We start from the raw sequence: 14,789 nt of genomic DNA, 5'->3' as shown, positions 1-14,789 counted from the left end.
TAAATAACAAAGCTGCAATGCTAGGGTTTGATCCTTTATACATGCAGCTGCAAACCCTGCTTAAACAAAAGTAGAATACTTGCAGGCTGTATCCCAAATAGGTATTTTAGTCGTTTTGATTTTTTTAAATATGCAAACTGAATTTATTTACTTTATGTGCATGTTATTACCATTGCAAACATAAAGTACTGTCGCGTAATAAAGTTTTATTTTCGTTTCAGCCTGATGATTATATTTTTAGAGGCGACGCTTCCTATGATATCACGTCATACAGAGTATTCATTATATTAGGCTGACATTTGAATTTCATTAATTATTGAACCACAAACGATATTTATTAATAATTTATCATTTCAAGAAAATGAATTTGATCTGGTTAAAGCACGAAATATGTTAAAAATGAGACACAGCTTTCATTTTATATCTTCATCTTTCATCTCATACAAGTATAACTTGTGCATGTGCACTGCGAATGTTGGTTTCCCGCTTTTCGCTTTCAAACTTACAGGAGGGAGGGGAAAATGAAGGAAGAAAATACTTAAAGAATTAAATGGTCAGTATCTGGAAATATTAGATTTGCAGTATATGATGTTTTTTTTTAATATGCTTAACAGTCACCTACGATATTGAAGCTAATACCGTCGTCTATGGCCTGTGTAATCCGACGAGTTCGTAATTAAGAGTTAGGTCCATGTTTCGGAGAAAAAAAAGTTTGAACATCACCAAATCATAGAAAGAAAGCATTGTTTTACATGAAAATTAAACAGCAAATAGAACATGTAAATTATTCTACGAAACCATTGTCATATTACTCATATATGTATTGAATTCCGAAAAGGAACTGCATGAAAGGGACAGTTCAGCGCCATTTAAAACACCATTTTTTAAAAGCTGTTACATGTCTTCATTTTGATGCATTTGCAACAATGTACCAGCGTTTAAACTTAACATAACTAGGCGAAACATCATTTCTGACAATCATTTACATTTATTTCTTTACAAATGGCGTTCCTTTTTTAAAGGGGAACAACTCCTTAAGAATATTTTAAGTATCCAATTCTATGGAACAGAACAGTAAAACATGTACTGGACAGATAAGTTCTTTGTCAAGATGTTGTTCGTTTACTAATATTTTCTGTTGTGTTGCGATATACAGCGAAACCTTAAGTAATGGCGGATCTCAGTGTTCTGCTTTGATCGCACCTAAATATTGGTCCATCTAAAAACTGAGTGTGTCTAAATGCAGTTCAAACCAGTAGAGCACTGGTGTAACTATTTGTATTTGTTTCATAATTATCGAACGATTTGGCCATTGATATGAAAATTGCTACCCTTAAACGGTGAAATAATCTATTAAGTAGAATGATATGCTTTAAAAATGATTTGACCTTGAAGTATGCTGAAAGTAGAGAAATTTCTTGAATTTTGTGGTTAAAGGATTAAATCAAACAGTAAGTCATTAATGTCAATAATTTGGTTAAATCATAGATAAAAGTAAATATTTAAAGATCAAACACATTTAGGAAATGACAAGAAAATGAATTGACCAATTAAATTACACCACTATCATGCGATTGTGACGTAAACGGAAGACTGTGTTTATAAAAATATTGACTTTATTGTAATAAATATCTTAAAAGGATATATCTTTAAGTTTGTGCCAATAAATCACAGATATTTTACACAAATAAAGGTTTCATAATTTAAACTAACCAAATATTGTGCTTTTTAAATAGACACTCAACAGTAATCTGCTTTAAATTAGGCGCCAAAGTTAAATATTGCTAAAACATTTGTACTAATTAATATATACGTTAAATAAAATAATTACATCTTCGCAAAAGCTATCGTTGTCTTGAAATGTTTAAATATTTTCTGTGCTAAATTAAATTACATCAATTGTCCCGCATTCAAGATTTTGTAAATGTGTTTTACACATCACTTTAAAAGTACAGTTATGACGTCCCGTTTCCGCAAGTATTGAATAAATGTAGTTTCGAATGTTAAATATTTTTGTTTCAATCTGTTACTTTAATCTTCTTCTGTTTACTTTTCGGTAATATACTAATATAGATATGCGTCACGCCCTTTTATCTGATATATATTTTAACTTTGGGCCTTTCATGTTTATAATGGTAATGAGATAATTGGATCTGTAAACTTTTTAAAACCTCAAGGTAGTATGCATTTATTATCGCTGCATTTATTTTAACAAGGGAAGAGAAAGGAAACCAATTTGTTATCTCTGTGATCAATTTAACCCTGATACCGAAAAACAGATGGTAGTCTTTGAAGAGTTCTAGTCTGTATCCACAGAAAGAGTATATTTATTTGTCATAATGTCTAATTACAACTTAGCCAAAAAACAAACTTTTTTGGTCCACTTTCAAAGCATGATAATCTTCTGCACGCGAACAGTTAAGTAAATGTATTACCTAAATCTGAATAGGAGAAAGGAGGTTTATAAAAGGCCTATATTTTTCCACAATTATCATGAGATAATATTTCAACCGCATTTTTAATCGTTCCACGCCCTGTATTAGCCTATATTTTAGCATATGTCATGGGTTTTGTATATGAAATTTAATAAATGTAACCAGAAGACGGAATTATTTATTTATAATTGTATCATATGATATACGCGTTGTGATATATAGATATATTTATAAATAGAATTACAAGGCTTTAAATAGCGAATTAGAGCTGTTAACACGCCTTACAACTATTTTACACTAATAAATGCCATATTAATCTTCTGAGCCCCATCTATGGTGATTTTACAAATGTTCAAATTACAGGGTCGGTTACATGAACATTTTATACATATCTTTTACAATAGTATAAAAATGTAATTGAATACACGCAAACTTGATTGCACCACCCATTTTGGTACTTTAAGCCCTAGAAAACGTCATTTAGGTTTCCCTTAATATCAGTAGTGCCCTTGTTTTCTTTTTTTTTAGACTTGAGAATGACTCCGGTTAGTAAAACAAGGACTTCATTTTTGTGCCAGAGATGATCATTAAAATTCGATTCTTTCAATAAAATAACACGTCTGCCACCAAAAATAATTCACATAGGCTTATCAGGTTCATTTCATGATCTTTTTTTTTTAAAACACACCGACCCCTTTTGTTGAAAGCATTAAGAGGCAAAATTCCCGCTAACACCTACTGTTCTAACTGATATCCCAGACAATTGTGAAATATTTCAAACTTTATGGAAATCATTGTATTTCTTATATATTCTGACACAAATTTTAAGATTGAAACCATTACCTTTTCATATAATCAGTTTTATCTCATGGAATCGTATGGGTTCTCTTACACTTGTTATCAACCAATCCAAAGCCTCTATTCAGTAACAACACCTCGCGTAAAATACTGTAAAAGTTCAATATTGTTGCAATTCTGTTATTATAACTGTACAGTGAACATTTACCAAAGTAACCAATGTGTTACTTTGACTTTCATCCGAAATTCAAGCCTCATGTTTCATTTTATGTATAGTAAGTCACAGTGTCTTAAGCCAAATGTATTAAGATATGAAACAAAACTTCATTTCCATATTTCAGTAACCACCATGAACCATGTCGAGGCATTATGTACACAGCTCCTTCTGTATTCAATGCACTATATAGAGACTGACCATAAACCCTTGTTACTCAAGAGAAACAATCTATTCATGGAATGAAATTGTTGGGTGAACATCGTTTGTCAATCCATGTTATATTAATACAATGGAAACGTAAGCCATCTATGTTACTTGCTATACAAGATAATACAGTCGTGCATCTAACAGTCCTGAAACTGTTATCTTTAATTTCTCATATTTCTAAATTTTTTTCCCCATAATTTGACGCTTACATATGGGTAGCAGAGATTGTTCTCTTATCAGCAGTAGCTTTCTTAACATAATTTACCTTGTGAAGTTCTCTGGGTTTATGTCATTTTAAAGAAATCGCCTGTTTGTTGACAAATTTCACCACAAAACAATGTCACACTTTCCTCAGGGCTTTTACAGATTTGAGTTTTACATATTTTTCTTTTTTTTAACTGCTGACCGTTGTAGTAATTATGCATGTTTTTTCATGCGTAGAGGTTTAAGTGCATGGCTTGCACGATATACTAGCTAGGTAAATAATCACCTAAGCCTACAATAAAGTCTTAGTGGAGTTGTCTCCATTTTTCTCAATATTTAACCCAGGATCATTATTTATTTTCAGCACGAATAGCTATTTTTTCAGAAAATGACATTTTAATTATTTTTTTTCCAGACTTTGTAATTTGATGCAGTGAACTGCACATATATCTAAAATAGATATATAAAGTTAGTATTTTAGTTCCACTTCCTATATTATAATCCATTTTAAACAAATGCTACTTACATGCACTTTTAGGCATAGCCGCTGCAGCAAGGCGATGTTTCCTTACTCCACCGATCACAAAAAAAGTGTTGATCTCCATTGTCAAAACATTTTCATCATAGCTGATTGCTTAAAGGTACTACACGAATAGCCAGAAAATAAACACCAGCTATTACACACTATTAACAGTATTACTAGCCTAGTGTATTCTAGACCCTATAGGTCTTTAAAACAGACTGTTGCATTTTATCAAGTTTTTTTGGCCACATGGCCATAGATAAAAGCTGCTATTACCATTGAAGATGGAAAAGAAAACACGCTAAAATGATGCAACTGTATTAAAGGAAAGCATAGTGTTGCCAAGAGAATTAAATCTTTTTTTTAAGGAAATGTTTTACTCTGAAATAAATGGCTGTCAGCCAAATCTAAAGCACGCTTTCAGGTTATTTTCACACAATATTAGACCAATGAAAGCCCAAATACATATGATGGAACATAGTTTTGCCATTAAGAATGTCTGTCAATTTACATTACATTAATATTGTATAGCCTAAATACGTTATTGAAGCAGTAAAAAGCTGCAATTTAAGGTTTATAAACAAATAAAGGGATGCAATTCACTCCTAAGTACCGCTTTTTTCAATCCTGATAACTGTTTGGTTCAGTTTTGGCATTGTTCTATCAAACTGACTAGCAATAACGCTGGAAGTAAGAAGCAAAAAACTACTTTTTGATTCTCAGTCTGACTCGGGTCTGAACACATGATAAAATACTTAACTTTCAAACCAACCTGCACAAATATCACTTTTTACTGAATGAATAATTAAAGAGAAGCGTTTTTCTTCTTAAGCCTATGTGACCTTTTTTATAGTTTGAATATATTAGTTTCAATCTCATTCCCGCTTCCAGTTAGATTAAGAGCAACCGAATCATTTAAAATAAATAATAGTTTAATATCATTAGTCGTATAAAAGGATAAATGACAAAAGACAAAACTATAACCCGCAAACAAAAATTTCTTCAAGGTTCTGTTTGCGTATCTTTGTTGAAAAAGCATTTACAGGCCAAATGTCCACATACACCTGCTACCCTAAAGTAGCAATTAAAAAGTCATACATTCAATTAGACTATTGTAAAATATTCTTTAAATCATTGCTTTATCTTGACGAAAATCTTTTTTATTCTATCCAATCAGCCCACGGCTTATTGATTCTTACGGATTTCCCTGAACAGCCCGGCTTTAGTAAAGAATAACATGTGCATAGTTTCTTCAAAAACATAAAAGTAACTCTGGTTAACTATTTTCATCAAAGATTTTTACGTAATGATGTTACACCTGACAGTCGTCATATTGTACGTGACGATAGGTAAAATTTTGTTAAAACCTTTAAAACGACATAAAATGGAGAAAAAAAATTGTTTTACATACGCATAATTATACGCATAAATATTGCATCTTAAACTAAAACCCGCAAATATTCCCCATCTTATCCTATGTGGATCTAAATTATATTATATATTATGCCATATTTATATAGCACACAATAAACGAGTTAATTTATCTATGAACATGTACATAAATATTCAGCGCAATAATTCATTTCTTAATACCCACGCAACAGATGTCGGTTCGTGTCAAAAGTCGCGTATACTTCCTTGTACGATACACAATCAGGATATCATTTACAATAAATTCATTTAAACAAAAACATATATGAGATAATGCACAGACAAATGTCATTTTCAAAAATGCATTTGCGTCATTATGTGGTATAGTTGCAGGCTACTCCGAAAAAAAAAAGAACACGGATTTATCAGTAAATATGCATTTTTTTCTTCATAACATACCATAAGGCAAAGAAAATATCTTAGTTTGGTATCTGTTTAATGATATACAGAAATGTTAAGTCCTAGTTAAGATACCCCGTTTACGCTTAATTGCGCGCTGTTACTTGATAGAAGTGTAACAGAAAAATAGTATATACCCTTCGTAATACAAGATAAGAAATTAGATAAAAAATTATTATTATTCAAATATTTTTAGCAGAAGTACATAAGGATGAATTCGCTTAGAATCTATTTGCTTAGTCAACGGCGAGTTCTTTAAATGGCTAATACTGGATGCATATTTTAAGGTTGTAGTGCAATTGGAAAACATTTTTGTGGCCTGAATATTAAGCATTCCATGCTTGCACAGGATGTGTCACTTCTATCCCCGATTTATAGCTTAATATCTTAAGGTCATAAAATTAATATTTAAAAATATAATCCAAAGAAAGGATTTAAATATTTGTAGTATTTTAAACGTCAGTCATTCTTTTATACAAACATTATGATACTAAAGTTAAGCGGCGTTGTGCAAATATAAACATAAGGCTAGACTGCAAGTGAACCGTTAAACTGTCTTGAACATTAGTGAGATCCCCTGCTTTTGTCTTAAACAATTGCCCGTCACCTCAAGTGCTATTAGCAGACGACACTATTTAATCTGATATATACCGCATATTGCCACATCATAGAGCCGCCAACAAAGTGTTTCCATTTGTGGCATTTCTGAAATATTTAAAAGTAAATAGACAAAAAAAGGAAATTCCAATTACATTAAGTTGACAAACACTTTTTATTGATAGTATTGTGTAAACAAATACATGTTGTACTAGATAAGAGAGAATTTGTAATGTCATAAAACGGAAGCTCTTGTGTTTATTTACTGAAACGTTGATAACTTTTGTTTAAAACGGGAAGCATACCGGAGACATTTTTATCATTTTCCAAATAGTTAGCATGAACGAATTGTTTTAATTTGAATTAATTTTTTTCAGTATAATATGCATACTAAATATGTCAAATTTTGTTCTCTCACATGATCGTAAAGTCATGTTTCAAATTAATTATATTTTAATTGAAAAGTCAGTTACACAGCAGTATTGACCAAATAAATAACTTCCTTGTAAAGATAGCACGCAGTGATTTTGCACTTTTTTTAAATACCAGCTGATGAACAGTGAAAGGAAAACGAAAGGATAAAGAAGATCCATGAAATTCATGGAATAACACTAACGGAAAAACGAAATGCTATTCACACAGCTTGACCACATAAAAAGCAAATTGTGTCAAGTCGTACACCAGGAGACATGTCTTCATGTTTCGGTTAAGAAAACGAATTGCAAATAAAAACAAAAAAGCATAGCAAGTTGTTGAACTGGAGAGTTCTAGATAGCGTTTAAGGTAGCAGGGTACACTTAGATTCGAAAATTTTGGACACGGCCAGGCTTACATGTAGCGAGTCGCAATATTGCACTTCCCTAATGAGCAGAATCAGGGTGGCCATTTTATAAAATGTGTGCATGTCTTGTGCTTTTAATTAATGGCAAGATAAGGACTCCCATACAAGAATACAGAAAGCTATCAAACGAAAGTTTTACACCATCCGTTAAAAATAGCATGCCAAAATCATCAAATTTGCACTTTTTGAGTAGCCTGCAATGATCCCGCCGCATTTCTCAATTTAATAGTCCCTATTGAACTACAGGATATAAACGGAATGGGGGCCCATCCAGCTCGTTTTTTCACAAAATAGCGAAAATGTTCCTGAGTATCAATCAACAAGCACGGAACCTTTCCATGATTTGAATTTCCCGCGCCAAGGTGACTCGTCGATTCATACAAAGCTAGCAGCAGTTAGTTTTACAACTGACATCAGAATTTTACATGTATCGGCTGCTTAAATTTTCTAACAATCATTATCTCTCACCTTAATTTACAGACATCCAAAATCACGAAGTTCTAATTATTACAAATATTGACGGGGGCCAAAATTCGAAGTATAACCTGCTACCTTAGCTTTGGAGCTGGTGAAATCTAGACAGTTTTCAGCTGCGGAGCTGATGAGATCTACACAATTTTTAACTGTTTAACTGGCCAGGTCTAGAAAGGTTTAAGCTGCGGAGATGATGACGAGATCTATATAGATTTTAACTGTGGAGTTGGTGAGTTCTAGACTGGTTTAACTGTGGAGCTGGTGAGATCTAGGCATTTTTAGCTGTTGAGTTGGTGAGTTCTAGACTGGTTTTAACTATGGAGCTGGTGAGATCTAGGCATTTTTAGCTGTGGAACTGGTGAGTTCTAGACTGGTTTTAACTGTGAAGCTGGTGAGATCTAGGCATTTTTAGCTGTGGAGTTGGTGAGTTCTAGACTGGTTTAACTGTGGAGCTGGTGAGATCTAGGCATTTTTAGCTGTGGAGTTGGTGAGTTCTAGACTGGTTTTAACTGTGAAGCTGGTGAGATCTAGGCATTTTTAGCTGTGGAGTTGGTGAGTTCTAGACTGGTTTTTAATTATGGAGCTGGTGAGATCTAGGCATTTGTAGCTGTGGAGCTGGTGAGTTCTAGACAGATTTTAGCTATAGAGGTCCCGAGCTCTAGATAGGTATAAACTGGAGCTAGTAGGTTTTTGACAGATTGTAGCTGTAGAATTAGCGAGTATTTCTAGACAGTTTTTATTTTAGGTATTGAACTGGTGAGCTCGTGACAGTTTTTAGCTGTGGAACTGGTCAGTTCTTATCAGTTTTTAGCTGTGGAGCTGGTCAGTTCTTATCAGTTTTTAGCTGGCGGGTGCTAGAGAGTTTTCAGCTGTAAACAGTGTTAAGTTATTAAGCTGCTTGTGTGAGATCTAGACTTTTTGTTGCTGCTGTGCTAGTGTATTCTAGCCAGTTTTAGGGGAAAGCTTGTGAGTTCTAGACAGTTTTTCGCTGCTGAGCTAGTAAATTCTAGCCTGTAGTTGTTTTTTACATATTGAACACTTGTATAGTATGTAAATATATGCAGTAAAACAAACATTGGATGTATAGTAGAACGTATCCGATAAAATATTGAGGTTTTCTCTTTCAAAAGTTTTGTAATTGTAATTAAAATCTGTAGGCAAGCCACTTTAATAACCCAGAAGGTTGACCTTAAATCAGATACAAACATCTCCTTCTGCTACAACACTTTCACTTGCACGTTTATTTTAATGTAATTACGTTTATGTTTTGCTTTTGTCAGTATGATACAAAAGTTGGATGAGAGAAATTTCCAGTACAAGAGGGAGAGTCATGATGACCCTATATCGCTCATCTGTTAAACTTGGCCTTGGAATCATCAAAATAAGCATTTTGACCTAGTTTCTTGAAGATCATAAATGTGGCCTCTAGAGTGTTAATTAGCTTTTACTTTGATATGAGTGGTGACCTAGTTTTTGTCCCCACATGACCCAGTTTCAAACTCGCCCTAGGAATCATCAAGATAAACATTCTTACCAAGTTTCATGAAGATAGGGTCATAGAAATGGCTTCTAGAGTGTTAACAAGCTTTTTCTTTGATTTGAGCATGTGACCTTGTTTTTGACCCCACGTGACCCAGTTTCAAACTTGGCCTAGGAATCATCATGATAAACTTCCTATGCAAGTTTGTATCAAATCAAAGCATAAATGAAACCTCTATGTGGCTGAAAGTGCCAAAATAGAAAATTTTGCCCCTTTCAGGGACAGTAACTCTAGAACCCATAAAGGAATCCAGCCGGTTTTCAAAAAGAAACGAGATCTTATTGTGACATAAGTTTTTGTAAGTGTGGTTAAAATAGAATGTAAAATGTCACTTCTATCGTGTTCACAAGGTAAAAATTAACCAAGTTTGGCTCTTTGAGAGGACAATCAGAGGTCGTAACTCTGGAACCTATCATTAGATCTGACGGAATCCTCATGGAATCCAAGATCTAATGGTGTTAAAGATATTATGCAAGTTTGTATTAAATCAAATTATAAATAAAGTCTCTATATGGTTGCTTAAGCCAAGATAGCAAATTTTGGCCCTTAAAGGGGCCATAACTCTGGAACCCATAAAGAGATCTGGCCAGTTTTCGAAAGAAACCGAGATGTTATGCCAGTACAAGTTGCGTTCAAGTTTAATAACAATCTATTGCAAAATGTGGTCTCTATCGTGTTCACAAGTCAAAATTGCAAATTTTTAGCCCTTTAACCTTTAGCCTGCAGGTGGCAAGTGAGTATGCCTTTGTGACCAGTGCAGACCAAGATCAGCCTGCACATCCGTGCAGGTTGAGCATGGTCTGCACTGTCCGCTATTCAATCAGTAAATTGTCAGTGAACACCCTTTGAATAGTTAGTGGTGCAGCCCAAATTGAATAATGGACCAGTCCATTTTATAAATTTAGCAGGCTAAAGGTTAAGGGGCCATAACTCTGGAACCCATGGTGGGATCTGGCCAGTTTTCGAAAGGAACCGAGATATTATGCCAGTACAAGTTGTGTGCAAGTTTGATTAAAATTGATTGCAAAATGTGATCTTTATCATGTTCACAAGAAATTGAAGACGGACGGACGACGGACAACGGACGGACGGACGAAGGGCGATCACAAAAGCTCACCCTGTCACTACGTGATAGGTGAGCTAATAAAATGCATAAAGTTAAACGTAGAATAATGTCTTCTTGAAAAAAAGTACTGTTTGACGTGTTACTGTATTTGCAACATTTTTGTTTTTGCTACAAATAATCAATGCAATCCAATTACATCAGCATATGTAATTTTTAAACAGTAGACACTAAAAGCTGTTAACTCTACAATATTCACATGAAAACGAGGTCAAATCTACATAGTATACTATAATTTGACTGGTAGTTAGTTAAGCAACAACAATATCTGTATTAACTGGTTTAGTATAATACTATTGTTCATTTCCTTACTCATACAGGCAAAAAGTTTAACATTTAGATATAATACATTTCCTCATCCGTACAGTCACATTGAATAACAGTCAATATGGTTCACTTCCTTACCCGTACAAGGAAAGGAGTAAACATATTGAATATGGTTCGTTTACGGGGTAACCGATTACCTACTGTTTTCTACCAGGAAATATATAAAGTAACCAATATCTACTACATGATGCCTGGATATATGTAAGGTAACCGATTACCTTCTAGCTGATGGCTGGATATATACAAGATAACCGATTACCTACTAACTGATGGCTGGATATATACAAGGTAACTTATTACCTACTACCTCATACCTCGATATATACAAGGTTACCGGTTACCTACTACCTGATGGCTGGATAAATACAAGATAACCGATTATCTACTACCTGAAGGCTGGATATATACAAGATAACCGGCTACCTACTAACTGGTGCCTGGATATATACAATGTAACCGATTACCTACTACCTGATGGCTGAATATATACAAGGTAACCAGTTACCTACCTACCTGATGCCTGGATATATACAAGGTAACCGATTACCTACTACCTGATGCCTGGATATATACAAGGTAACCAGTTACCTACCTACCTGATGCCTGTATATATATAAGGTGACCAATAACCCACTATCTTATACCTAGATATATACAAGGTAACCGATTACCTACTACCTGATGCCTGGATATATACAAGGTAACCAGTTACCTACCTTCCTGATGCCTGTATATATACAAAGTAACCGATTACCTAGTACCTGATGCCTGGGTATATACAAGGTAACCGATTACCTACTACCTGATGCCTGGATATATACAAAGTAACCGATTACCTAGTACCTGATGCCTGGGTATATACAAGGTAACCGATTACCTACTACCTGATGCCTGCATATATACAAGGTAACACATATCTACTACCTGATGCCTGGATATGTACATGTATTTAAGGTGACCAGTTACCTACTCCCTGATGCCTGGATAAATACATGGTAAACAGTTACCTACTGCTTGATGCCTGGATATGTATAAGGTAACCAGTTACCTACTACCTCATACCTGGATATATACAAGGTAACCGATTATCTACTACCTGATGCCTGGGTATATACAAGGTAACCAGTTACCTACCTACCTGATGCCTGGATATATACAAGGTAACCGATTACCTACTACCTGATGCCTGGTATATACAAGGTAACGGATTACCTACTACCTGGTGCCTGCATATATATACAAGGTAACCGAAATCTACTGTCTGATGCCTGGATATAAATAAGGTGACCAATTACCTACTACCTAATGCCAGGATATATACAAGGTAAACAGTTACCTACTGCCTGATGCCTAGATATTATACAAGGTAACAGATTACCTACCTGCCTGATGGGCGGATATATCTAAGCCGACGATGTTTCATTGCCCTTTCAAAAGGAGTCACACTACAATAAAACAAACACATTACTTTTATATGTTTCTATTCCAGTTCATCTAAAACACCATAGTGAATAAAAATCGTCAAATCATTGTCATAGTAACACACGTGACTTTCTAGTTCCAGCATTTCTACACCTTAGTAGTAAATTTTTCTGTTATTTTATCCTGATGAATGCTATTTTGGACCGAAACTAGTCGATGTATTAAATTTGATTTAACTTTTACCGTCGTTTGACGTGTAGTTCCCCCTTCCTCCCTTACTTCACTACATTGTCATAGCTGTCAGCTTAATTTGCCTTCCTTGATTCATCTTATTATGTTAGAGGGGTGATCCCGAATATTCTACAGTTATCTAACTGAAAACTGTATTAGGTAAACATGCATTTATTTCCCATCCGCATATAGGACTGTATAGTTCAACAATATTTCCTGTGCGTCATATTAAAAACTAAACGTTTTAGCTCATAGAATTTGAATTTAACTATCTTAAACACCAACACACGCGTATTAATGCAGCTTCATTTACTGAACGTATTATTTAAACAGAAAAGACAGCAAAATTTTGACATCATACAACTTTGCCAAGCAGCAATAATTCGAAAAATTAAACGAGGCTTTGTTTTAATTTAAAGCTCTACATCAATGGGCATATGAATAACTATTATAATTATGATGTTATCAACGCCAATTGTTCCCAGACGCTCAATTTTATTTGGTAGCATAATCGCAGAAAATGGGGATACCTGATCAATCTCATACTAAAATATCAAATCGTGGGGAAAATAGTTGCATCTTCCCCAACACCTAAATGTGTGACACATGTATGCTATTGACTGGCAAGAAGATATTTGATTCTAATGTGTTTGTTTCTGTTAAAACACGCTTACGCTAAAATGACGTTGTTGCGACCAAGAAAGAGCGCTACTATATTTTATCTATTGTTTTAGATTAAGGGCATATTAGAATCGAAATAATGTAACCCTGCCAATAGTTGGCGTATACAATCTTTTATAACTTACTTTCATTAATCTTACTTTCTGAATTCCCTGAGATAATTCTGGACCATCCCTGATACTGTTATTTGCATTCTGACCATAAATGGAGTTTCACATTAGAGCTAGATTTATATCGAATAAATCATAGCTTTCATCTACACCGGAAACCTCAAGGAAAATGTCTCAAGAAAAACAAACACATGATATATATACAAGGAAGCTAAAAAACTAATTTAGATCTTCCTCGTTAGCAGGTTGTATCGGAAAGTTTAACACGAGCAGTTGATTTATTACAACATAATGAGAGGAGGTAGATCATTTCAGTGACATTATATGCCACAAATGTCATTGTCAAATTAGACAGCAATCCAAATTCTCTAATAATCGGGGTATAATAGGTTGGTGCCATGTAATATATTCCACAATACCTCCCCGCTAAGTATTCGTATATGTTATGTACGCTCGTGTTCCCCAATGAGGACAACGCGTGTGTTTCAAGAAAAAAAAAGATCTACATACTTTAAATAGCGCTCATAAGGTGTTAAAAAGAACAGATTGAATTACGATTGCTCCTAGGCCGTTCAAATACGTGTAATGAACTGAAAACAAAAACGTTGAAGTAAAACTTAAACAGTAGTAATTTGTATATAAATGCTTGTCAAATATATCAACAAAGCAAGCCGAATAGGTACTTTCAGTTGCTTAAAATAGAAAGTTAGAAAGTCTCAAGCTGCGCATATCTGCTTCGTTGAGCCAACCTGGGTTCAAAATCCAGAGTTGCTAGTATGCCTCATCCATAATGCCAGCAAGAAGTGTGAGCCAGTATGAAGATAAAATAGTATATACACAGAATATAAAATACCTGCGCATCTTATTTGTAATACTAGAAGAAAATCATGTCAAAATCAAATCATCTAAAACACTAGTATATCGCAGGAAATACATCATATTCTTTCGTGGCTCAAAACTTTATATTTTTGAGGTTTTAATAAGATTCCTTTCGTAAAACATTCACCTAATTATATAAAGAAAGAGTTTTACTTGAATATTGAGCAGCATAAAAAACATGTATATCAGTTTACAAAACTAATTTCAATTTGCTGATATACATGCATTGAATTCTGAAGAGGCCACACTTCTAAACGGTTAAATGCCTTTAAGAGATCACCAGTTTCAACCACCGTTTTGATGCGTTTGCAATAACGTCACAAGACTGAAATTTTAAATAACTCTAAGGT

General features: G+C 34.1%; 1 long non-coding RNA gene across 2 annotated transcripts in view; it reads right to left on the bottom strand.

Moving 5' to 3' along the window:
• The window catches only part of LOC123529442 (uncharacterized), a 59,470-nt gene extending 46,446 nt beyond the window's left edge, over window positions 1-13,024 (bottom strand). For both annotated transcript variants that reach the window (XR_006682144.2, XR_006682142.2), the window contains exons 1-2: window positions 12,782-13,024; window positions 12,499-12,561 (exon numbers count right to left, since the gene is read on the bottom strand). This is a non-coding gene — a long non-coding RNA (uncharacterized LOC123529442). The remainder of the gene's footprint in view (window positions 1-12,498; window positions 12,562-12,781) is intronic.
• Window positions 13,025-14,789: the final 1,765 nt, after the last annotated feature.

Source organism: Mercenaria mercenaria, chromosome 13, assembly GCF_021730395.1.
Source record: "Mercenaria mercenaria strain notata chromosome 13, MADL_Memer_1, whole genome shotgun sequence".
Lineage (NCBI taxonomy): Eukaryota > Metazoa > Mollusca > Bivalvia > Venerida > Veneridae > Mercenaria > Mercenaria mercenaria.
Note: the sequence above shows the minus strand (reverse complement) of the source record. Positions and strands in the feature narration are given on the sequence as shown.